This window comes from Pan troglodytes, chromosome 14, assembly GCF_028858775.2.
Source record: "Pan troglodytes isolate AG18354 chromosome 14, NHGRI_mPanTro3-v2.0_pri, whole genome shotgun sequence".
Classification (NCBI taxonomy): Eukaryota; Metazoa; Chordata; class Mammalia; order Primates; family Hominidae; genus Pan; species Pan troglodytes.
Window position 1 is genome coordinate 20,222,972 of NC_072412.2, and position 27,174 is coordinate 20,250,145.

The window sequence follows — 27,174 nt, forward strand, 5'->3', positions numbered from 1 at the left end:
TATGATTCTTTTCTCCTAGAAAATGCTATTCATGGCTTTGTTGGATGGTAAACAAGTATGGTATAAGTGCTTTGCAGATTTTTTAAGGGAACGAGCAGAAAGAGAGGAAGATGGAATGAACAGCGCTAGCACAGGGCAGGAGCTGTGCGAGAAGCTGTGGGTGATTGGGTGAATCACAGCCCCCCCACCTCCTAGGAAATAAGGGTTCCTAACCACATTTCAAAGATGAACAAACTGAGGCTAAAACAGATTAGCTTTTTACCTAAAGTTACAAAGATAACATGGATGAAAGAGGAGAGGTAAGGAGGTGGGAAGAGAAAATGCTCCAAGTACTTGTTTCTATTGCAAAGCAATTAGTTAAGGTATTGAGACCTTTTCCAACTCAGTAACTTCATGGTCTCTGATGTAATATTTCCTTCATTCAGAACTGGTGCTGAGGAATACCAAGCAGTGTAAGGCTCTGTTCTAAGCACTGGGGATGCAGTGGTGACAGAGCAGATGAACATCCCTGTGCTCATGGGCATGCCACCCTGGTGCTGGGGTAGGTTCTTGTATATGAAAGTTCTCATGTGCTTGCCTGCTTAGGTGAGTTAGGCCCATCCGCTATGGTGACCGTGAAGCAGGCTGCCTCCCAGGTTACCAACAGCTGCTCACCAGTTACAGCCTTGCATGTTCTGCCCAATCGGACCTGACAGCTGTCCTGGCTCAGTACTTATCCTGGCTCGATGCCTAATAATAATCTCATTTCTTGGACAATGACTAATGTGCATGAGGGAATATTAATGATTATACCTTATAAAAGTAAAAATTAGTGTTTGCTGATTCCAGAGTCTGTGGAAAAAGTCCAATTTTCTGTAGAGAAGATCCAAACGGCCAGGAAAGGCAATGGTAGGGTTACTTGGAAGGCTGCACACAGCAAGGTAGAAAGTCCTGGCCTTTGTTTAAAGGGCTTGACAGAGTTCCATGTTATCCACATCCCTTTCCCGTTTATGTTGGAACGTTCTCTTTATTTACTCTCTGAAATGTCCTTTTTCTTGTCCTCCCAATAAATTTGTACAGATCACTTAAAAATAAAATAAGGGCCAGGTGCAGCGGCTCGAGCCTGCAATCCCAGCACTTAAGGAGCCTGAGGCAGGAGGATCACTTGAGGCCTGGAGTTTGAGGCCATCCTGGGCAACACAGCAAGACCCCGTCTCTACAAAACAATTTAAAAAGGAATTAGCCAGGTGTGACCACACATGCCTGTGGTCCCAGCTACTCAAGAGGCTAAGATGGGAGGATCGCTTGAGCCCAGGAGATTGAGGCTGCAGTGAGCTATGATTGCACCACTGTACTCCAGCCTGGGCAACAGAGCAAGACCCCCAACTTGAAAACAAAAGAAGAAGAAAGAAGAAGAAGAGGAGGAAGAGAAGAGGAGGAAGAGGAGGAGGAGGAGGAGGAAGGAGAGAGAAACAAAGAGAGGGAAGGAAGGAAGGAGGAAAGGAAGGGAGGGAGATTAAAATGCCAAAGAATGTAGGAAAAACAGATAAAAGTATTTTTAAAAAGAACAAGAACAGGGTAATAGGAGTCGGGGGCAGGGGGAAAGGCGTGCAGGTCACTCCCAGGTCACTCCAGATGGATGACAGGGCTCTCCCAAACCCAAGGCCTTTTCTTCTTGTTCTCCCACAGATGACAGCAAACCAGGGAGGACAATTAGCACTGCAGCCGGCCACTCTCTCAGGCTAAACCACATCTCAATACAGAGACACATGAGCCAAAGACAGCCCTGACAACCAGGGTCAACAAACCAAAGGACCCACTCCTCACTGCCACCGTGGTTTGGCTTAGCTGATCCTGAAGTATGAATAAAGCACGGCCTTGGCTAAGGAACTGCCATAAAGGAAGTATTTCTGAGTGAAATGTATATGCTAGATAATATTGTTTTAGAAAACTACACACCGGGAAGGTTTTATGGCAATGCTGAGGATGGATGCTAGGAGGACATGAGAAGGAACGACGCTGACCATCCATGCAGCAACTGAAACAAGCTCTGCTGATTTCACTGAAGTGGAAAAATCTGTTTATGCAGCCAGCACTGCTGCCATCAGCCTGAAAGTCCAATGTGAGCAACAAAAATAAACATCACAGGGTCAAGGAAAGAAGAAATACGATACCCTTTTAAAAAAGAATGTTTGTTGAGTGGTTTAAGTTTACAGATTCAACCAAATGGAAACTCCTTTCTCAAAACTCACAAATATCATGCAACATTCTTTTTCCAGCTGGGATGATTTAAACTATTCTAAGATCTTGTCTGCTTTATGACACGTTAGTTTTGAAAGGAGGTACTGACAGCATGTTTGTTGGCAGGTTGATGAGCCTCGACTGTGAGCTCCGGGAGGGCAGGCCAGGCCTAGTGCGCTCACCGCCGTATCCCTGGGGTCCAACACATGGCCTGGCACTGCTGGCACTCACGTGCGGGCTGAGGCAATGACTAACACTGATACAGAATTCTTCTTGAGTGTCACATGCACAGTGTTCCAGGGAAACTGTATAACTCTCTTGGTCCAGTAATATTTAGATTCCTATTGAAATGAGCTATCCTGTACTTTGTCATGAATGGTTAGATACACATTTTCTTACTCTTCTTCCATCATCAAATCTTTTTTTCTGAAGGGTTCTGCCATCAGCCTCTGGTGTGAGTGGGATTTGGGCTGTTTTGTTGTGACTGTCAGGATCCCGCCCTGGAAGAAGGCTCACACTGCAGACACACGAAGGACCAGGACCCTAGTGGGGACTGGACATCATGCTCCCTTGTGGCACAATTTCTGCTGTGTATTTAAAGACATGTCCAATACATAGTTAAGAACAGCTAACAGTATAATTATCCATACTACACACACTGATTCACCACAAAACCCAAGGAAAACTTACTCATAAACTTGTCATAAGAAGATAAGCAAAATAATTTGGCTTCACTAATGCCCAACTTTTAAAAGTTTCCTAGGTAGTTGTTTTAAATAGGATTTGGGGAACTGTGAAAAATTAATTTGATTTTTTACAACCAGCAGTTTGCAAAACCTCCATTTACCTCTTTATTTCAGTTCATCCCTTATTTTATTTATTTATTTATTTATTTTTGAGACGGAGTCTCACTCTGTCACCCAGGCTGGAGTGCAATGGCGCGACCTCTGCTAACTGCAACCTCCGCCTCCCAGGTTCAAGCGATTCTCTCGTCTCAGCCTCCCGAGTAGCTGGGATTATGGGCACCCAGCATCATGCCCGGCTAATTTTTGTATTTTTGTAGACATGGGGTTTCACCATGTTGGTCAGGCTGGTCTTGAACTCCTGACCTCAGGTGATTTGCCCACCTCGGCCTCCCAAAGTGTTGGGATTACAGGCGTGAACCACCACGCTTGGCCTATTTTTTTGAGACGGACTCTCACTCTGTCACTCAGGCTGGAGTGCAGTGGTATGATCTCGGCTCACTGCAACCTCCGCCTCCTGGGTTCAAGCGATTCTCTCACCTCAGTCTCCCGAGTAGCTGAGATTATAGGCACTCGCCATCATGCCCAGCTAATTTTTATTTTTGTAGAGACGGGGTTTCACCATGTTGGCCAGGCTGGTCTTGAACTCCTGACTTCAGGTGATTCACCTACCTTGGCCTCCCAAAGTGCTGGGATTACAGGCATGAGACAGCGTACCCGGCCTATTTTTATTTTTTTGAGACAGACTCTTGCTCTGTCACCCAGGCTCAGTACAGTGGCGTGATCTCGGCTCACTGCAACCTCAGCCTCCCAGGTTCAAGCAATTCTCCTGCCTCAGCCTCCTGAGTAACTGGGATTATAGGCACATACCACCATGCCTAATTTTTGTATTTTTAGTAGAGACAGGGTTTCACTATGTTGGCCAAGCTGGTCTCAAACTGCTGACCTCAAGTGATCTGCCTGCCTCGGCCTCCCAAAGTGCTGGAATTACAGGTATGAACCACCATGCTCAGCCAGTTCATTCCTTTAAAAACGGCCAGAAAGCTCTCTAAGAGACTTGATATGAAATTTCTTACACTTCACCCCAGCCAACCCCCAGGAAACAGCAGCTCTCTGCTGCAAATACCTAGGCGCCAAGAGCAGCCTCTCAGGCAACCCAGAGCAAAAACCAAGTGCTTTTCCAAACCAAGGGCAGGCAACTGATTTGTTAATTTCCCACTGTGAAATTCATCAGAAAACCTCTCACTAATAAAACTCCACACAACACCTGAACTAACTCTCTTTATCACGGCAGAGTCCTTAACTGCCTACTTTGTTCCCATTGTTAAGTCCGGTTCCCCAAAGATAAGTAAAACCAACTTGCCCGATCCATGGCCATGCATCTGTTCTCAGACATAAGAGGGATTACAGCATCAAATCACTTATGAGAAAAAAACATTCATAACAACTCCCACAGAGGAAAATATGGCAGAACCGGAAACAAATTCATCTTCATTAGTGCTTCTTACCCAGATTTCTAAGGACTGGGAAGCATCCCAGTGGTGGTTACTGGAGGTGACCAGCCATGAACAAAGCGCCTGGCACTTGAATGGCAGCCAGCACAGTGAAATAAAACGGACGATAGCCATTAATCATCCAACTGTGCAGAAAAAGTTAGCATTCTATCTAGAGCTGTGTTTTACTGATGTTTGGTAGTTTTTTTCTTTTGTACTATGACTCACAATTTCATAAAAACACTTCCCTTACATAGAGGTGATGCGATCCTTTTTCTTTTTTTTGTTTTTAATTTTTGTAGAAATGGGGTCTTGCTATGTTACCCAGGCTGGTCTCAAACTCCTAGCCTCAAGCGATCCACCAGCCTCGGCCTCTCAAGGTACAGGGATTACAGGCATGAGCCACCACACCCGGATGATTCTTTACATTGTTACGTGCAACCCACAAAACTGATTATTTGATCTACTCAAGGATCTTACTGTGTAGTCTGAAAACCACTTCACTAAAAAATGCTTGGGTGTCATCAGCAACCAGTGCCTTCCCTTCAAAAGATGACTCATTTCTTTCTTTTTTTTTTGTTTTTGAGATGGAGTCTCACTCTGTCACCCAGGCTGGGGTTAGTGGCACCATCTCAGCTCACTGCAACCTCCATCTCCGGGGTTCAAGTGATTCTCCTGCTTCAGCCTCCCAAGTAGCTAGAATTACAGGCGCCCACCACCACACCCAACTAATTTTTATATTTTTAGTAGAGATGGGGTTTCACCATGTTGGCCAGACTGGTCTTGAACTCCTGACCTCAGGTGATCCGCCTGCCTTGGCCTCCTAAAGTGCTGGGATTACAGGCGTGAACCAGCATGTCCAGCCTGATTCATTTCTTCATACTAATAATGTGAGACTATCCCTTCAATTAGGTGCCATGGTTTTCTTTATATCCTCCAAATTTAAAGCTACCATATGGAAGTGGGAAATGTGAGGCCAATTTAGTTTCATTCTTCTGAATCAATGTCACTCAGCTTCAGTAACACGTAGGATCACTGGCTAGTTTTGATCTGAGACTTTTAGGTAGAATACATGTAAACTGACAGTTCAAGGAGGTCTCTAAAACCTAAGGCATTCCTTCAGGCAGGTGTAAAATACTTAGAATTCACTTAGAAAGTAAACACTTAATTAAAAAATACTGTATGAAAATAAGTGAAGGCAAGTTTCCTTCAGACTTGGGACAGACCACACTACCCTACACAGGACATTTGTGACGTGGGTGTTGGGCGAGGTATGTGGCAATACTGAGGGGCGTGCTACTGTCCATCTGGCAAGATGAGGAGACAAGGCGTTGACATGGAAAAACAAAATTCTGCCCTGGGGCAGATGAAAAGTACTGCATGAGGCAGCTAGAGTTCAGAAGGGGAAGGGCTGGCTCCAGCTGGGTCCACCTGGCCTTTGATGAAAGGACAAGCAGGACCACCCTGGCAGACCACACCCTGCTTGCGCAGCAGGGCCAGGAAGACTGTGGTCGCTTCCCTGATGTCCTTCACCCAGGTGCCTGAGAGTGACATGCTGTTTCATACCAAGACTCTCAGAGCCTTCTTTTCTCAGAGTCCCTCTTTTTTTTTTGACACGTTGTCTTGCTTTGTCGCCCTGTCTGGAGTGCAGTGGCTCGATCACGGCTGACTGCAGCCTCCACCTCCTGGGTTCAAGTGATTCTCCTGCTTCAGCCTCCTGAGTATATAGGCATGCAGCACCATGCCCAGCTAATTTTTGTATTTTTAGTAGAGAAAGGGTTTCACCATTTTGGCCAGGCTGGTCTTGAACTCCCGACCTCAAATAATCCGCCTGCCTTGGCCTCCCCAAGTGCTGGGATTACAGGTGTGAGCCACTGTGCCTGGACCCGAGTCCCTCTTTACGACTAATTTTCCTTTCTAGTTTTCTGCAGCCACTCTCTCACGCCCCTGTCCTGTAAATGGCCCAGTAGCTCTGTACGTGGGAACCAGACATCCTAAGTTTGAATCCTGGACCAGCTGCTTTCTCCCTATGTGGTCTAAGGGAGTTCCCTAATTACTCTGTGTTTCCATTTCCTCCCGTGTACCTAATTTTTAATACATCTTAAGCACGTAAGACAGTGCTTGTTACCTGGTAGGCACCCAGTAAATGTTAGTTATTATATAGTCACAACATACAGCTGAAAGGTTTTAAAAAATGAACTGTACATATTAAATCACTTTGTATTCTCACTTGGATTTGTTATTATTATTATTATTATTATTTGAGACGGAGTTTCACTCTTGTAGCCCACGCTGGAGTGCAGTGGCGCAATCTCAGCTCACTGCAACCTCTGCCTCCCGGGTTCAAGCGATTCTCCTGCCTCAGCCTCCCAAGTAGCTGGAACTACAGGTGCACGCCACCACGCCCAGCTGATTTTTTTTTTTTTTTTTTTTTGTATTTTTGTATTTTTAGTAGAGACGGGGTTTCACCATGTTGGCCAGGCTGTCTCGAACTCCTGACCTCAGGTGATCTGCCTGCCTCAGCCTCCCAAAGTGCTGGGATTATAGGTGTGAGCCACCGCATCCAGCTGGATTTGTTATTATTTTTAATCTCTCAAAAAAAAAAAAAAAAAAAAAGGCGGCTGGGCGTGGTGGCTCATGCCTGTAATCCTAGCACTTTGGGAGGCCGAAGTGGGTGGATCACCTGAGGTCAGGAGTTCGAGACCAGCCTGGCCAACATGGCAAAACCCCATCTCTACTAAAAATACAAAAATTAGCTGGGGGTGGTGGTGCACTCCTGTAATCCCAGCTACTCGGGAGGCTGAGGAAGGAGAATCGCTTGAACCCAGGAGGTGGAGGTTGCAGTGAGCTGAGATCATGCCACTGCACCCCAGCCTGCGTAACAGGAGTGAGACTCCATCTAAAAAAAAAAAAAAAGCCCTAAACTCATTTGTCTTCTCATTGGCATACTTTTCTAGAGAACAGGGAACACATTTTCATGCAAATGGCTCCCCACTTTACGAAAGTGGTTGAAGGAGAGTGGATGTACATCCTTTCCTTTCTAGACAGCTCCTAAAGTCAGTCAGTTCACATAAAATATACCTGAAAACACAACACCAATTCCCACTGTGACATAGGGAAGCCTGGCAAGATTCTTCATCAAAGCAAGGAGCTTCTGACGTGAGCAAGTCTAGCTCTCCACTACATCAGCCAAGTGAATATCTGAAAGTACACGCCCCCTTTCAGAGCTTGCACGAACAATTCTAGTATTATCCTATTATTTGCCATTAAAAGTAATGACAAAAACCTCAACTGCTTTTGCACCAACCTAATACAACCAGAAAGAAAGCCAAAGCCTCACCGCACTGCCTCTAGGCACAGGGCAATTTACCCAGGAAGTACCCAAGGGAAGTTAGGCCAGGAAGTAAACTTTTGTAACCAAAATAGCATTTTTAATTTACGAGACCTTACATCTACTTACTAAGGAATGTTAAGGGAAAAAAATCACATTAATTCCTCTCAAGTACAGCTAGATGGCCACAAATGTTGTCCTGCTTAAAACACAGGACTTCAGACTGCCTGCATGTAGTCAGAATTCCTGCCATCCATCAAACAGCCAGGCCAGGGGTCTGCCTCTCTCCATGTAGGGACACTGTCCAGGGGCTAAAAGGTTGAAAATGGCTTTTTTCCACTAGGAAGGCTGTGGGGACATAAGCTGACAACTACCCTACATGGAACAGGCAACCCCGTCATGCAAGCAGGCCTCTCTCCCAAAGGCACCTCCATCCCTGCTGTCATGTGGCACAGATGAGCACACCTACTACGTCACAATGCAGTGTAGCCACGCCAGACTGGACCAAGGACACACTCTTAGCCTTCTCTTCTCTCCAAATTCACTTTAGTATCTTTAAGCCACACATCATGGTTGGGAAGGTGTCCTTGATTCTTCAAAAATCAAAAGGCATCTCCTGATATGCTGTCTGGGATTTATTTTAAGAGTCTGAGATTCCGGAAGAGAGGTGGGAGGGGTGTAGATGAAACAAGACAGGCCGTGTGTGGGTCACTGTCAAAGCTGGTCAGTGAGTATCTAGGAGTTCATTATTTCATTGTTTACTTGTGAATATGTTAAACATTTTCCATAATTAAAAGCTTTCTTGGTCAGGTGCAGTGGCTCACACCTGTAATCCCAGCACTTTGGGAGGCTGATGCAGGTGGATCACTTGAGGTCAGGAGTTCAAGACCAGCCTGGCTAACATGGTGAAACCCTGTCTCTACTAAAAATAGGAAAATTAGACGGGTGTGGTGGTGCGTGCCTGTAATCCCAATTATTCAGGAGTCTCAGGCAGGAGAGCTGCTTGAACCCAGGAAGCAGAGGTTGTAGTGAACTGGGATTGTGCCACTGCACTCCAGAGCCCGGGCAGCAGAGTGAGACTCTGTCTCAAAAAAAAAAAAAAAAAAAAAAAAAAAAAAGCTTTGTAAAAGGCATTTCTGATATGCACATTTAAGTTTCTGGAGAAAACAAAACCCTTTGCCAAGTTCTTACTCCAGTGTGTTTAAATTTCACATTGTTAAGACGTTCAGGTTTCTCGTCAGCATTGCTCAAAGCTGCTCATGGTCAGCAGCTTAATTTTTGAAGAATTGAGGACACCTTCCCAACCACTGATGTGTGGCTTAAAGATAATGAAGTGAATCTGCAGAGAACAGCGAGGCTAAGAGCATGCCCTTGGTCCAGTCTGTTGTGAACAGTGCTGCTCCTGGGGTCCACACTGCAGTTACGCACTGTAGTCCTCACAGAGCCCCAGGGCACCTTTCACAGTGCCACAGAGACCAGTTCTGTCACCAAGCAGCACAGGGTGAAAGCTCCTCAGACTTCTCAGCTCTACAAACTGTTCTGACAGAGAAAAACCAAAAATCTTTACTTAGACTGTTTCCACACTTTCTTCCTTAGAGGAGCTGATTTTTGTGTGTGACTGAACTGAAAGTATAGTGGGCCCTGGGTGAAATAGAAAGATGAAATAGGAGAGAAGACTATTTTCGTGGGTTCTCAAACTTGTGGAGGAGCTCTGAAAAATACCAATGCCCAGAATCTACCCTGGACCAATTAAATCAGAACTTCTAACAGATGGGTATGTGTGCCTGTGTGTGCATACATGTGTACATGTGTGCAACTACGTGTGTGAATGTGCATGCATGTGTGCCTATGTGTGTGGACGTTATGTATATGTGCGCGTGCATGTATTTGTATGTGCATGTGTTGTGAGTGTGCATGTGTGTGAATATCTGTATATGCCTAAGTGCGTGTACTGAGTCAGGACTGAGAACCATTGCTCAAGGCCATGCATGTACCTGGATGGCCTCAAGTTCCTCAAACACAACCCCCACTAGCCCCGAAAGCCTAAAATCCCTGACATCTCACTTTTGTACTGCACGGTTAGAAGGTTCTTCCTGTATCCTGCAAAGATTGGTCCAGGTGGACCTTGGACCCACTGGCCCTTGTTCTAACCACACAAAACACATCTTGTCCCTCATTCAAAATGTTTGAAAAGATCAAATGAACTGTACCAAAGTCAGAGGAAAGCTTTTTGTTTATTGTCAGGGTGCTTTTAGGAATCCCACGTTTACTGCCTGAGCCACAGAAATGTAATACTGAAGGGGGAGAGAGATGAGGACTATGAAGCCAACACACACAAGGCCAATTTAGATATGAGAGTGGGGATTTATGTGTTTTTATAATACTGGAGTGGATATAAACAGAGCTATCCACCCTGCGAGAGAATAAAAGATCCTCATTATGTTCATAAAGGGATTTTGCAGATTATTTCCTGCTTTAAAGGAAATAATCAGGTTTCCTAGAACACATCCATAATCTTCATCATATACAAATAAGCAATAGACTCCCCTTCTTCACTCTCCAGCTGGACGCTTGGGCAAGGGTGTTTTGATTTTCTCTGATTAGCCAGGAAAGGGGGTGTGGGGGAAGCCACCCTCACCCTCTAGTCCAGCCCAGCAATCCCACTGCATGCACCTGCAGAGCCCCAGGGGGGCAGTGTCGCTCGAGCCGGGGACTCCTTTCCAAAGATCGCTCCCGGCATCCATAGCGCTGCACCGAGGGCTCCGAAGGCCGGGGAGTGGGACCAGCTCCCACACAGGAGACGCAGCTCAGGGCTTCTACATTTCTAGGAATGCTAAAAACCCAATTTTCTTAATTCCTTTTTTTTTTTCTTTTTAGAGATAGAGTCTCACTACGTCCCATCCTCCTGCCTCAGTCTCCTGACACACTGGGACCACAGGCGCTCGCCCCCTCGCCAGGCCCAATTTTCAATGTGAAAGCTCTTGGTTCTTAAAAGTTGGAAAGACATTTTTAAAAAACTTGTAAGACACCGTGTGGGTAGAATAGAACCCAACTGCAAGTACACGGACCCCTGCACTTCCCGTCCTTGGCCTCTGTTCTCGAGGCGGGGCCAGGACTCTCCACGCTGCCGGAGAGCCCAGACAGTGTCTGAGATTGAGGGTCAATAACACAGCAAGGTCTTAGGATTTCAAAAGGATGGGAGGGAGGTCCACCAAATGACACATTTTCTATGACTGGCTTAAAAAAAAAAAAAACTCGGCCGGGCGCAGTGGCTGACGCCTGTAATTCCAGCACTTTGGGAGGCCGAGCCGCGTGGATCACCTGAGGTCGGGAGTTCAAGACCAGCCTGACCAACCTGGAGAAACCCCGTCTCTACTAAAAATACAAAATTAGCCGGGGCATGGTGGCACATGCCTATAATTTCAGCTATTCAGGAGGCTGAGGCAGGAGAATCGCTTGAACCCAGGAGGCAGAGGTAGCAGGGAGACGAGATCGCACCATTGCACTCCAGCCTGGGCAACAAGAGTGAAACTCCCTCTCAAGAAAAAACAAAACAAAACACAACTCAGGGGGCTTTGGAAAACAAGCAGGCATCCTCGGGAAGGGCCCCCCAGGGAGTTTACAGACCTTCCCCAGAAAGGTTAAAGTGTCTCGCTGTGCAAAAAAAAAAAAAAAGAAAAGAAAAAGAAAAAACAGCTTGAAAAATAACAGGAATGGGCCGGGCGTAGTGGCTCACACTTGTAATCCAAACACTTTGGGAGGCTGAGGGGGAGGGATCACTTGAGGTCAGGAGTTCAAGACCAGCCTGGCCAACATGATGAAACCCATCTCTACTAAAAATAAAAAAAAATTAGCTGGCTGTGGTAGCACATGCCTGGTAATCCCAACTACTGAGGAGACTGAGGCAGGAGAATTGTTTGAACCTGGGAGGCGGAGGTTGCAGTGAGCCGAGATCGCGCCACTGTACCCCAGCCTGGGCGTCAGAGTGAGACTCTGAATGATAATAATAATAAATGATAATAAATAATATAAAAGTTAACCCTTTTTAGGTTGGCTGGACTTTCAGTGGGGTTCAGTGGCGGTTCTCGCCAGGGCATATCTAAAAGTTGAGGATGGCCCTGCGGGAGCTCTTCCTGCACAGTGCCTCACGGATGACATCTCACTTTGACGGTCATCACTGACCAGCACCGTGCTGTCCCACAGAAATGTAACTCGAGCCACATGTGGAATTTTCCATTGTCTTATACCCACATTAAAAAAAAAAAAAGTACTGATGTTAAAAGATGTATATTTCAACCCAATACATCCAAATATTAACATTTCAACAAGTAAGCAATGTTAGAAATACTGACATTTTATATTCTCTTTTTTGCACTATGTCTTCCAAATCTGGTGTGTATCCTATACTCACTGCACACCTCAATTGAGATGAGCCCCATCTCAAGGCCTCCAAAGCCACGCATGGCCTGGGGCTGTCCCCACAGGCTCAGCCAGGCCCAGAGACACGCACATTTATGTACAGCCCTGCAGACCAGGCTTCCCCCATAACTTTTTGCCTGGTTTTGTTTTTTGATTCATGGATTTTTATATATTTAACAGGTTACTATCAATTATAATCAGTATTCCTTTATGGCTGATCTACTACTTGCTACTCCCATGAAGTCTGTAAGACACCTTTAATGAGGTATAATTTATGGTCACGGGGCCAGGTGCGGTGGATCACTTGAGGTCAGGAGCTCAAGACCAGCTTGGCTAACATGGCGAAACCCCGTCTCTACTAAAAAAAGAAAAAAAAAATACAAAAATTAGACGGGTATGGTGGCAAGTACCTGTAATCCCAGCTACTAGGGAGGCTGAGGCAGGAGAATCGCTTGAACCCGGGAGGCAGAGGTTGCAATGAGCCAAGATCATGCCACTGCACTCCAGCCTGGGCGACAAGAGTGAGACTCCGTCTCCAAAAAAAAACAACAACAACAAAAAAAAACATTATGGTCATGAGTGAGGAAGAGTTTCTGGTTGGCATCTGAGGGGGTCGGACACGGACATGGGGTCATTTTCTGGAAGACCTGTGGAGGGTTTCTTGAAAGGAACAGTACCAGCTTATTCAATAACTCTACCTTTTGGTGTCATGCAGGATGGATCACTTAGGTTTTATTCCTCTTCATGACACGTGAGGTAGTATGCTATGAAACTCTGTCTCATCGTCATTAGGTCTGCACTCATTGACCCAGACAGGTTCAGATCTTGCCTGACAATGCTCACAACATTATCTGGACATACTAAATGTATGCTGGTCAGCTGGTTCATACATGGTGAGGTCTCCCGTCCTCTGCACAGAGGAGGAAGTGAAATTATTGCTGTGACCCCTCAGTGTTCCAGGCTAGAAAAAAGCAGAGCTGTGGAGATGCTACTGATGGCCATATGGCCCTGTACGTCTGGGTTGATTTTTTCACCAACCGTGACTCTCTGACTAGGACTAGATTAGGGACCCCTGTTATAAGTTTTGTTTAAAGTACAGCCTGGTTTTGGCCTTGATTTTGCCTGATGTTTTGCAAGAGACTCTCCACCCAAGACCTAGCCTGACCATCTTTAAGCCACCTCTGAAAGCACTGGCCATAAAGAGGGCTGCCCATGAAATCAACACCAATCCCTGGAATACCCATCGGATGCCCCACCCTCCTCTAGGCATAAGAAAGAAGAGAAGGAAACGAATTATTTGCATCCACTGTAACTGGACCGTTCAAGTATGAAAGATGTATACACCAGTAAAATCACCATCACACCAAAGATACAGAATATTTCCATCAATCCCCAAATTTTCTTAGTGCCCCTTTATAGTACTCCCTCCCTCCACCCCACCCTAAGTAACTAATTATCCACTTTTTGTCACTATGAGTTACCATTCTCTAAACTACTAAATAAATAAAACTGTGCAGTATGTACTTTTTGTGTTCAGCATCTTTCGTGCAGCATGATTTTGAAGCCCATTGATGCTGTTGTGTAAGTGGTCCCTCGGGTTTCTTTGTTTTGGTTGGTAGCATTCTATTGTAGGGATGTGCCAAAATTCATCCATTCAACTGTTGATGGACACTGGGGTTGTTTAGTTTTTTGCTATTACAAATAAAACTACTATAAATATTTGTGTACAAGTCTTTTTGTAGACATGTTTTCATTTCTCTTAAGTAGATATATAGGAGAGGAATGACTGAGACATATGATAGGTATGTTTGACTTAAATTGTTTTGCTCTGGCACCATAGCTCATGCCTATAATCCCAGCACTTTGGAAGACAGAGGCAAGAGGATTGTTTGAGCCCAGGAGATGGAGACCAGCCTAGGTAACACAGCAAAACCTCATTCAATTTTTAATTTAAAAAACATTAGTAAATAAACTGCTTTATAATTCTATGTGAATTTTAAGAAAATTCCAATTGCTGCACATTCTCACCAATACTTAGTATTATCAGACCTTTATACTTTAGCCTTTCTAATAAGTATATAGTAGTATCTCATTGTGGTTTTAATTTGCATTTCTCTGATGATGAATGATGTTGCATATCTTTTCATGTGCTTATTTGACATTCCTCTATATTTTTTGTGAAGTGTCTACTCAAATCTTTTGCCCATTTTTAAAGGTTTGCCTTTTTATTATTGAATTCTAGTTCTTTATATATTCCAAATGTGAGTCCATTGTCAGATATATGTATCAGTAATATTTTTTCTCATTCTGTGGATTGAGTTTTGTTGTTTTAATGTCCTCTGAAGAGTAAAGACTTTTCATTTTGTAAACATCCAATCTACCAGTTTTCCTTTTATGTCCCATGAATTTTGTGTTGGATCTAAGAGATCTTTGCCTTTCTCAAGGTTGCAAGATTTTATCCTATGCTTTTTTCCCCAAAGTTTTTAGCTGTTTTATATTTAGTTCTACAATCCATTTTGACTTAATTTTTGTGAATGGTGTGAGGTCAGAGTAAATGTTAATTTTGACTCATCAGGCTATCCAATTGTCTCAGCACCATTTGCTGAAAAAACAAACAAAAACCCTCAACCTCCGCCCTTTTCCTCATTGAATTTTCATGGTACTTGTGTTGAAAATCAGTTGTAGTAAGTCCCATGTAAGCGTGGGTCTATTTTTGTACTCTGTTCCACTACCTGTCTATCTAGTCTTATGCCAATGCCACACTGTCTTGCTTAGCTTTACAGACTACCCACAATAGTCTAGTCCAAAGTCAGGTCTAGCAGTTTTGAAAGTAAGGTAGTTTAAGGACTCTACCTGTGTTCTTTTTTAAAACATTGCTTTTGCTATTCTAGGTACTTTGCAGTGCCATATGAATTCACAATCAGCTTGTCAATTTCAATTAAAAAAAAAACCTGCTGAGATTGTATTTGGATTCTGCTGGATCCATAGATAACTGTGAGAACTGCCGTCTTAACAGTATTGAGTCTTCTGATCTGTGAACATACTCTCTCCATTTATTTATTTATTTATTTATTTATTTTTAATTTTTTATTATTATTATACTTTAAGTTTTAGGGTACATGTGCACAATGTGCCGGTTAGTTACATATGTATACACGTGCCATGCTGGTGTGCTGCACCCATAAACTCGTCATTTAGCATTAGGTATATCTCCTAATGCTATCCCTCCCCCAATCCCACCCCACAACAGTCCCCAGAGTGTGATGTTCCCCTTCCTGTGTCCATGTGTTCTCATTGTTCAATTCCCATCTATGAGTGAGAACATGCGGTGTTTGGTTTTTTGTCCTTGCGATAGTTTACTGAGAATGATGATTTCCAATTTCATCCATGTCCTTACAAAGGACATGAACTCATCATTTTTTATGGCTGCATAGTATTCCATGGTGTATATGTGCCACATTTTCTTAATCCAGTCTATCATTGTTGGACATTTGGGTTGGTTCCAAGTCTTTGCTATTGTGAATAGTGCCGCAATAAACATACGTGTGCATGTGTCTTTATAGCAGCATGATTTATAGTCCTTTGGGTATATACCCAGTAATTTATTTTGATATTTAATTTGATCAGCAATGCTTTGCAGTTTTAAGTGTACAGATCTTGCACATATTTTGTTAAATTTATCCCTAAGTATTTTGTATTTCTAAATACTACTGTAAATGAAACTGCATCTTAAATTTCAATTTTCTGGAGTCTCGTTCTGTCACCAGGCTGGAGTGCAGTAGCGTGATCTTGACTCACTGCAACCTCCGCCTCCCGGGTTCAAGCAATTCTCCTGCCTCAACCTCCCAATTAGCTGGGATTACAGGCATGCACCACCACGCCCTGCTAATTTTTGTATTTTAGTAGAGACGGGATTTCACCATGTTGGCCAGGATGATCTCGATCTCTTGACCTTGTGATCCACCCGCCTTGGCCTCCCAAAGTACTGAGATTACAGGTGTGAGCCACCGCACCCGGCCAAATTTCAACTTTCAAGTGTTCATTGCTAGTTCACAAAAAAACTACTGATTTTTGCATACTGACCTTGTATCCTGTGACCATGCTAAATTATTAGAGGAAATTATTAGTTCTGGTAACTTTTAAAAATAGATTCCTTAAGGTTTTCTATAAAAAGGATCATGTCAAATGCAAATTGTTATACTTCTTTTCCAATCTGTGTACTTTTATTTCTTTTTTCTTTCCTTACTGCACTAGCTAGGACCTCCAACAGAAGATGAAAGAGGACATCACACTGTATTACTAATCTTAGAGGCAAGTTATTTGGTTTTTCACCATTACATGTTGATGTTACCTGTGGATTTTACAGAGATGCTCCTCGGCAAGTTGAGGAAGTTGCCTCTTATTCCTAGTTTGGTGATAGTTTTTGGTACAAATGTCTGGTGGATTTTTCTGAAATGCTTACTCTATCTATTGAGATGATGAAATGGTTTTATTCTTTATTTTGTTGATATGATTAATTATATTGATTTTCTAATGTTTAACCTTGTATATCTGGGATATATCCCAGTTGATCCTGATGTATCATCTTCTTACCAAATGCCATTTACTAATATTTTGGTAAGGATGTTTGGATTTATATTGCATTTATAAAAGATATTGGAATGTCGGGTGCGGTGGCTCACGCCTGTAATCCCAGGACTTTGGGAGGCCAAGGCAAGTGTATCACGAGATCAGGAGTTCGAGACCAGCCTGGCCAATATGGTGAAACCCCATTGCTACTAAAAATACAAAAATTAGCCGGGTGTGGTGGTGCACACCTGTAGTCCCAGCTACTCGGAAGGCTGAGGCAGGAGAATCACTTGAACCCGGGAGGCAGAGGTTGCAGTGAGCCAAGATTGCACCACTGCACTGTGGCCTGGGCAACAGAGCGACACTCTGTCTCAAAAAAGAAAAAAAAAAAAGATATTGGGGCTGGGCGTAGTGGCTCACGCCTGTAATCCCAGCACTTTGGGAGGCCAGGGTGGGTGGATCATGAGGTCAGGAGATGGCAGGCAGATCATCTGAGGTCATGGGTTCAAGACCAGCCTGGCCAACATGGTGAAACCCTGTCTCTACTAAAAATACAAAACTTAGCAGGGCATGGTGGCACGCACCTGTAATCCCAGCTACTCAGGAGGCTGATGCAGGAGAATCACTTGAACCTGGGAGAGGGAGGTTGGACTGAGCTGAGATTGAGTCACTGCACCCCAGCCTGGCAAAAGAGCTAGACTCTACTTCAAAAAAAAAAAAAAGGAAAAAATAAATCCACCCCCATGGTCTAATCATCTCCCACCATGCCCTGCACCCTATCTCCAACACTGGGGATTACATTTCAACATGAAATTTGGGTGGGGACAAATATCCAAACTATACCAACAATCTACTTAAATGTTAATTTTGAGTTACACTAGAAAAGGAACTCTGCTGGCCGGGCGTGGTGGCTCACACCTGTAATCCCAGCACTTTGGGAGGCCGACACGGGTGGATCACGAGGTCAGGAGATCAAGACCATCCTGGCCAACACGGTGAAACCCCGTCTCTACTAAAAATATACAAAATTAGCCAGCCGTGGTGGCAGGCGCCTTGTAGTCCCAGCTACTCGGGAGGCTGAGGCAGGAGAATGGCGTGAACCTGGGAGGCGGAGCTTGCAGCGAGCTGAGATCACGCCACTGCACTCCAGCCTGGGCGACAAGAGCAAGAGACTCCGTCTCAAAAAAAAAAAAAAAAAGAAAAAGAAAAAGAACTCTACAATAATATATTTCCATTTAACTCCCCCAACTCATAGTGTTGTATATCAGATCTATAGGTATGATAAACCTATCAATAAAGTATTGTTTTTACTTTAAATACTGATGTCTTTTAAAGAGATTACAAGAAAATAAAAAATAAATTAGTATTTTATACTTATTGATATCTGTTTCTAGTGCTCTTCATTCCTTCCTGTATATCCTTTAGCATTTTCCCCCCATACCCCCACCCCTTTAGTATTTCTTTTAATATAGGTCCCCTGGTAACAAATTTTCTCAGATTTTTGTTCCCCTGGAAATGTCTTACGACACTTTCATTTCAGAAAGACAGTTTTGCTAGATATAAAATTCTCGGTGTATTTTTTTCTTCAGCACTTTGTGTCATTTTAATATATGCAGCATTTATACTGTCTAATGAGAAGTCAGCTTTTAATCTTATCTTTCTTCTGTATGTAACATCATTTTTCTCTGGGTGCTTTCAAGATTTTGTCTTTATCTTTGGCTTTCATTAGCTTAAATATGATAGGCCTAGGAGTTGTTTCCTCTGTGTTCATCCTGCTCTTGGTTTATTAAGCTTCTTAGATCTGTACATGAATGCTTTTCACCACATTTGGGAAGTTTTTAGCTATTACTGTGTCAAATGTTTAGGTATTTCCTTTCTATTTGTCTTCTTGGATTCCAATTTCACATATACTGGACAACCTTGTATCATCCCACAAGTCACTGAGATTTCTGTTCAATTTTTTTCTATGATTTTTGGATTGGGTAATTTCTACTAATTTATATTTCAGTTTACTGGTTCTTTCTATTGCCGTACCTAATGTTATGTTGAGACCATGTAGCCAATAAAAATTTTTTCACCTATTTTGCTTTTCAGCTTAGAGTTTCCATTTTTGTAGTTTCCATTTCTCTGTAAAGATTTCCTGTCTGGGGCTGGGTGTGGTGGCTCATGCCTGTAATTCCAGCACTTTGGGAAGTTGGGGAGGGGGAGCAGGGGATCACTTGAGCCTAGGAGTTCGAGACCAGCCTGGGCAAAATAGTGAGACCCTGTCTCTATAAAAAAGTTAAAAAGTGAGCTGAGCATGGCGAAGTGTGCCTGTAGTCACAGCCACTTCAGAAGCTGAGATGGGAGGATTGCTTGAGCCCAGGAAGGCTGCAGTGAGCTGTGATGGCACCCACTGCACTCCGGCCTGGGTGACAGAGCAAGACCCCGACTAAAAAAAAATTTTCTGTCTGTGCATCACTAACCCTGTATTTTCTCTTAATTCTGACACATTTCCCTTTCATTGTCTGAATATATTTGTAATAGCTTTTTAAAAAATTGTTTAAAAAACTAACAAAATTTGTCATTTTAACCATTTCATGATAGCTGTTTAAATTTGCTGTCTGCTAAAGCCAACATCTGGTTCCTCCTGGTGCTATTGACTGCCTTAGTTCCTAAGGGTTTCACTTTCCGTTTTCTTACCATGTGCAGTAATGACGGATAAAACCAATACTGTTGATAATACGTTGCAGCAACACTGCATTCTAATGGGTTAGGTACTCTGTTTTATAGGTAAGAGCTATGTGCTGCAATTTGACTAAATTCACATACAAACTGATTTCTACTCTGTTCTTATGGCTTACCACTTTTTATTTTCTTTTTTGAGACAGAGTCTCGCTCTGTCACCCAGGCTGGAGTGCAATGGCGTGATCTTGGCTCACTGCAACCTCTGCCTCCCCCGGGTTCAAGCAATTCTCCTGCCTGAGCCTCCTGAGTAGCTGGGATTACGGCGCCCACCACCACGTCTGGCTAATTTTTGTATTTTTAGTAGAGACGGGTTTTCGCCATGTTGGCCAGGCTGGTCTGGAACTCCTGGCCTCAAGCAATCGCCCACCTCAGCCTCCCAAAGTGCTGGGATTATAGGCGTGAGCCACTGCACCCAGCCTTTTTTTTCGTTCTTTTTTAAGCCCATCAGCTATCATTAGTATTAGTGTATTTTATGTGTGGTCCAAGACAATTCTTCTTCTAATGTGGCCCAGGGAAAAGATTGGACACCCCTAAATAATCCCTAAGACCCTGAGAGGCCTACCATGGTTCCCTGGATGGTACCGACACAAATGGGAATTCAGAAAAGAAAGAACTTAGCGGGCACTGGGATGAATGGCCGTAGAAGGCCACAAGAATGGGTTGTGGAAGTGGGACTCGAAGGGTGGACCACGGCTGGCTGGGGAATGCACTTCAGGGGGCGACAGCATGAGCGAACCCAGTGTGGGAGAAAACCTCATAGCCTGGTGGCAGGGGAGGTGCAGAGGGCAGACCCAACGAGAACAGGAAGGCTGGGCCGGTACAAGAAATAAGTGGAGATCAGATTGGAAGAGGATGGTGAAGACAGTGGCTACCAAGACACTTGCCATTCAGGAAAAGTCCACCCGGGGAATTACTGGGTCAGGGAGAATCCAGGTATAGTAGAGCAGGGTGTTAGCAGCAAAGACACTTAAGAGAGAAAAAAAAAAAATAGCAGGCCACCGGAGAAAGTACTCATTAACAGAAAGACTGGAAGTGGAGCCTAGAGCCAAAGACAATGTAAGCTAGGAACCTTTGTTAGACCAGACCTGGTTGAGAAAGAAAGAGAAACAGGGAGGATGGGAGAGAATAGGGGGTAGAGGGGCGAGAGAACACACCTTCCTGGTGTAGAGGAAAGAATTTGGAAACTACCAAGGAAATCCTGAAAGGAGGAGTCAGCTGAGTCCCTGCTGACTTGGTTTCTCTTTCTACTGTGACCTCAGACAGAGAGGTAGAGATGTGCACGGGAAGACTGGAAACAAACACACCGAGTTCAATGCAGAAATACCCAGTCACAGGGTGGGGCTTCTTACTCTAACAGTTCCAGCCTAAAATGCCAGAAAAATAGTGGAAACACCAAAGCAGGAGAGTTGAATTAAGCCACTTGGCATGGAGAAGGTGACAGACACACACGGTATCGCTGAAGGCTCTTGTAAGCGTCTCCAAGGTTGACAGCCGGCACAGAGTACAATTTGTTCCACTACACTTGGCCACATTCTTGGGCCTACTAGATGCCAAATGCCACTAGCTTTACAACAGCTCTCTGCTGACTAACAGCTTTTATAAGCCAAATGAAGTTGCTTCCAATTTACATTAAATGTGTACTTCTTGGCTGGAGAAATTTGTCACTGTTAATCATTTACTTTTGTACAAAACAACCTTTATTTCTATTACATGATTAATAATTCTTCTAATGTCATAACCACCCAAATATATATCAAAACCACAAGGACACACACATTCCACAAGTTTGAGCAAATCTTCTCCATGTGATTTCTGTGGGACAGGGGACCAGTCGCACCCAGGCTGGTAGGACAACGATCTTATTATTAAGTAAAGCACGTCACAGCACCAGGAAGCCCAGCTCTCCAGCAACTTCACAAGTTTCTGAGCACTAATGACACATGGCATTGTGGTCAGACTGCCACCTCTGCATACCAACCACGGGCCAGTTACTTTACATTCTTTCTGGTCAGCGGGACAACTCATAACATAGGAGCAATTATCATCCCAAGTGTGTGGATGAAGACTCCTGAGGCTCAGAAGGTGCATGGTATGCCCTGGTTGACACAGCCAAGGTGACACATGGCTACACTATGGCTTTCTAACCAAGGTCCAGCTTCCCTTTCTTCCTTACTGACAGTGCCCAGTTGCATTGGGGTGGCCACGTGCCCAGGTGAAGTACACATTTCCAAGGCTGCTTAAACCCCCATGACCAAGTAACTGGGTCCTGACCGGGGAGGTGTTGGGGAAGCTCCTTGACAAAAGAGCCAGAGCCAGAGCCGGCACGTCCTTCCCTGGCTCAGACCTGGAACACCACTGCAGAGGTGCCGTCTGGTGCACGCCAAGACAGAGTCACTTGCTAAGGGTGGCAGAGAGAGAGAGAAGGTGCCTATTCCTGATGACACTGTGGACTGCCGTGCCACCACAGCCTGCTCATCTTCAGCATCCTTCTTACTCTGCCTCTGGGGGTTAGGCCTCTGCAGTGGGATCAGCTACCAGTAGCTTGATTTAGTGCTTGTCTGCTTCTGACACCTGGGGCCGCTGCTGAGCCTACACAGCTAGGCTCGTTGCTGGGGGAGGATACAGAGGGGAGAAGAATTTCCTGCCGTTTCCCACAGTACAGGAAAGTCATCAAGAACTCTTAGGAAAAAAAAGGCATCCGCTAACAAGTCAATTATAGAAGATTACAAATTGTAAAAATTTAACTATGAAAAAAAATCTCCCCTCTAAATACACTACTACAAAATATATCTAAGATGGGGCTGAGCACAGTGGTTCATGCCTGTAATCCCAACACTTTGGTAGGCCAGGGCGGCAGGATCACTTGAGGCCAGGAGTTTCAGACCAGCCCGAGAAACATAGCAAGACTCCATCTCTATTGACAAGAACAAACCAAACAAAACCAAAACAAAACAAAAAAGCAAGAAAAGAAATCTAAAACGAGTAAAACCTAATATATAAAAAATTGCATGATGAATGTGGCTTTAATTCAAGAGCTATGAATTTCTGGCAAGTAAATTTTAAGGCCAAAATAAAGAGAAGCTGGGTAGTGACTATGATAATGGATGTGGCATTTTTTTTTTAGTTTTGAAGTTCATCATAACCCTAGTAAAAATAGTTCTAAAAGAGAGCATTGTTAAATGCCATAAAACATTCTATTTCCTTGTTGGTTTTTCCCCTATTTACATCCTTGTTGGTTTTCTCTATTTACATCCACAAATGGTTTGGCAATGACAGAAACAGTTTAAATGAAGCCCCCACACAGAATTGCATGCAGACTGGAGACCCAGAACTCGGAGCCCCTCTCCCAGGGCCCCATCCATCAAGCCAGGCAAAATTGGGGTTCCAGGCAACAAAAACCATCAATCTAGACTGTACACGAGTTCCCGCCTAGATCTCTACAACCACATGACAGCAAATAATCTCAGCAGTAAACGTTTGGTGTGACACAACAGGCATTAAGTGAACAATATTTATGATCTCCAATATTTTTCACATTATAGCCCACATAAAAAATGCTAATATCTGTACTGCACACTGGGATAGAAGAGCAGGTTGCTCACAGTGGAGGGACCCAGCTCCCAAAGGGCTGCAGGGACCAACATCACAGCACACAAGTAGCCAGTGATTCCTAGAGCCCACCTAGGACCTGCGCCACTCACAAAGGTAAGTCATTCAGGGAGCAGAGAAAAGGCATTTCCTCAAAAGCCCCCTTCCCCTTTTTTCGGGGAACAGAGTCTTGCTCTGTCGCCCAGGCTGGAGTGCAGTGGCACGATCTTGGCTCACTGCAACCTCTGCTTCCCAGGTTCAAGTGATTCTCGTGCCTCAGCCTCCTAAGTAGCTGGGACTACAAGCGTGTGCCACCACACCTGGATAATTTTTGTATTTTTAATAGACGGGTTTCACCATGTTGGCCAGAGTGGTCTCGAACACCCGACCTCGGATGATCCACCCCCCTCAGCCTCCCGAAGTGCTGGGATTACAGGCGTGAGCCACCGCACCTGGCTTAATTTTTGTATTTTTAGTAGAGACAGGGTTTCATCATGTTGGCCAGGCTATTATCAAACTCCTGACCTGACAAGATCCAACCACCTCAACCTCCCAAAGGGCTGGGATTACAGGTGTGAGCCACTGTGCCTGGCCAAAAGCCCATTTTAACAGGAAAGTGGGTCCAGTCTCAGGCACTTAATAAGAGCCTCCCTACTCACCGCCAAAATGAGAGCTTTCTAGTACTTAAAAGTGGAGAACTATTACCACTTTCTATTATCACACACATCTATTACTGCAATTAAGAACACAAAGCCCAGTCCTTGCGGTGGCTCACGCCTATAATCCCAGCACTTTGGGAGGCCGAGGTGGGCAGATCACGAGGTCAGGAGTTCAAGACCAGACTCGCCAACATGGTGAAACCCCGTCTCTACTAAAAATACAAAAATTAGCCCAGCATGGTGGCGCGTGCCTGTAATCCCAGCTACTCAGGAGGCTGAAGCAGGAGAATTGCTTGAACCTGGGACACGGAGGTTACAGTGAGCCAAGATGGCACCACTGCACTCCAGCCTGGGCGACAGAGCAAAACTCCGTCTCAAAACAACAACAACAACAAAAAAGCCAACTATTAAACTGACAGTTGCTTCTAGTTTTTAGTAGTAGTAGTGATAATATTCATCGTTAGCAGGGTTGGAAGTATAAATTCAGTTGAATGATTTTTAAAAACCCACTTGGCAATACAAATAAGAATGGTAAAAATGCTCTCAACATTTACGCTAGTAATTCCATTCCTAAAATGTATTCTAAGGAAGTCAGTAATATCCATAAGAAGGTGTGTAGAAGAATGTTCATGACCAGCTCTTTACAATAAATTATGGGACATCTATTTAAACAATGGAATACAATGCAGATGTTAAAAATCATACTTTAGGACCGGGTGTGGTGGCTCAGGCCTGTAATCTCAGCACTCCGGGAGGCCAAGGCAGGTGGATCACCTAAGGTCAGGAGTTCAAGACCAGCCTGGCCAACATGGTGAAACCCCATCTCTATAAAAATACAAAAATTAGCCAGGCATGATGGTGGGTGCCTGTAATTCCAGCTACTCAGGAGGCTGACGGGGGAGAATCGCTTGAACCCCAGAGGGGGAGGTTGCAGTAAGCCAGATCATGCCATTGCATTCCAGCCTGGGCAACACAGCAAGACTCCATCTCAAAAATAATAATAATTTTAAAAATCATATTTTAAAAGACTATTCAATGGAATGAAAATGTTCATGACATAATGCTTGTCTCTGTGCTTCTCTGTTAGGTGTTTTTGAGAGCTTGCACAGTTCTGGGTCTTAGAAAGTGGCGACTAGAACAAAGCCACTGTCTCACAGGCCTTAAAATCTACACAGGGAGACGCACAAACTACTTAACAGCAGATTCTGATAAACACTGGGGGAGAAAATTATGGTGTCATGGGAGAGAACGAGGGACCTAATTTTGACTGGGGGCTCAGAAAAGGCTTTTCTGAATCACAGACCCAAAGATGAGCCCTGAGGGAGAAGTGGGCCTGGTCCCGCAGCAGGGCCAGCACTGGGCAGCCTGAGAGACAGGCAGAGTGGGCAGGGCCAGGGTGGTCAGGACCAGGGCGGGTAGGGCCAGGGTGGGCCTGCCAGCAGCTGGGATCCTGCAGCTACAGGTGGGTCCTGTCCGCCAACTCCCAGGCACCATCCTGAGGCCAGAGAAAAGGTTTCCAGAAGGGAAATGACAGAATCTTCCCTTTCAGAATGAGGGGGGCCAGACACGGTGGCCCACGTTTGTAGTCCCAGCTACTTGGGTGGGCCGCTTGAGCCCAGGAGGTCGAGGCTGCAGTAAGCCATGATCATGCCACTGCACTCCAGTCTGGGTGACAAAGTCTGTCTCAAAAACCAAAACAAAACAAATCAGACTGAGGAGGGTACTGTGCAGGGAAGGCCGGAGAAAGACGCAGAAGGGGCAGCCAGGAGCCACCAAGATGCCAGGAGCAAAGGTGGAGCCTGTACTGGGGGCAGGAGAGGCCAGTGCATGAGGTGCTTCCGAGGAGAACTGACTGGGGTGATCTGATGGGCCACAGGACCTCAATTCTGTTACACAAAAAGTGTGTGTGTGGTATATGTATTATATAGTTTAATATATAATTCCATCTTTTTTTTTTTAATTTAAAAAAAGACAGGGTCTTGCTGTTGCCCAGGCTGGCCTTGAACTTATAAGCTCAAGCAATCCTCCTGCCTCAGCTGACCAGACTGTTGAGATTACAGGTGTGAGTCACTGCACCCCACCTATTTTATCTCTCTTTTTCTTCTCAGTCTCTGTAGAGACTGTCAAAAATCGCCAGTGCTGACTACATTTCAAGTTGTTATGGTGGGGTATTGGAAAGTTTCCAATTAGCAATAATCGCACCTTGGACAAACCTCATTGGCTATGATACTGCCACTGTGCAAAGCTTTATCTATTTTTGTAATTAGAAAAAAGTTGTGCAGTTTTATACCAACATGTTAACAGCAGTCTTACCAGGCGGCCGAGGCGGGCGGATCACCTGAGGTCAGGAGTTCTAGACCAGCCTGACCATCATGGAGAAACCCCATCTCTATTAAAAATACAAAAAAATTAGCCGGGTGTGGCGGTGCATGCCTGTAATCCCGGCTCCTCGGGAGGCTGAGGCATGGCGGATTGCTTGAACCCGCGAGGCGGAGGTTGCAATGAGCTGAGATCGCCCCACTGCACTCCAGCCTAGGCACACAGCGAGATTCCATCTCAAGAAAACAAAAACAAAAACTAGAAGCAAGGCTTAAGGGGAGAGGGGATTATGACACAGAGGGGTATGCTTTGCTTGTGTCTTGTCAAAGTAATTTAAATTCCTACATTAAAAAGGTATGTGGTGTGCCTTCTGGAAGAGCCAAATTTAATTTGAAAGCCACTAAGAAAAAAAAAGGGGAAAAGGCAAGGAACTGCTACACCCAAAAGCCATTGTAATACAATTTCCTGTTACATGACCGACATTCCTAAACTTAAGTGTTTCTTTCTTCCTTCTCCTCTTATTAATATTTCAGCACGAGTGTTCAGTAACACCAAACGGTGGTTCCCTTTCAAGAGGAAGTGAGAAAGAGGAAACGTACAAGTTATCTAAATTCCTTTTATCTTTTTCATTAGCAAAATATCTTTAGTACAATGAAGCAATCCTGTGGCAGGATCTTGTCACCAAGACAAAGGGCTGGGAGATTACTGTTACCATTTCTCTATAGCTTTTTTGGTGATGCATATTGTTAGAATTAAGCCAAATTAATATCCCGAGGAGATCTGCATTTCTGGGTAGCATCTTTTCCAGTGTCTGACAACTGAGGTGAGGGTTTTGGCTGGACTAGTACACAGAACTTTCACTGGTGAGCAAGCGCTGATTGAGCACATGCTCTGCAACATGGGAGGCCTTGTGGGCACAGAGGGATAAACTCCCAAGATCCAGGCCTCCAGAGACACCGCCTAAGACAGGGAAAGCAAGACAGGAACATGACAATCTGCCAACACAATGCCCAATGCATGGAGCATGCTTGGGGTTAGAAATAAATTTCTGAGGCCAGGCAAGGCAGCTCACACCTGTAATCCCAGCACTTTAGGAAGCTGAGGGT

General features: G+C 44.5%; 1 protein-coding gene and 1 non-coding gene across 5 annotated transcripts in view; both read right to left on the minus strand.

The window, feature by feature from the left end:
• LATS2 (large tumor suppressor kinase 2) overlaps positions 1–27,174 on the minus strand; it is an 88,287-nt gene that overhangs the window by 39,490 nt on the left and 21,623 nt on the right. The gene's annotated exons all lie outside the window — the stretch shown is intronic.
• LOC112205312 (U4 spliceosomal RNA) lies at positions 25,858–25,996 on the minus strand. The gene has a single exon (XR_002939207.1). It is a non-coding gene; the product is annotated as a U4 spliceosomal RNA (small nuclear RNA).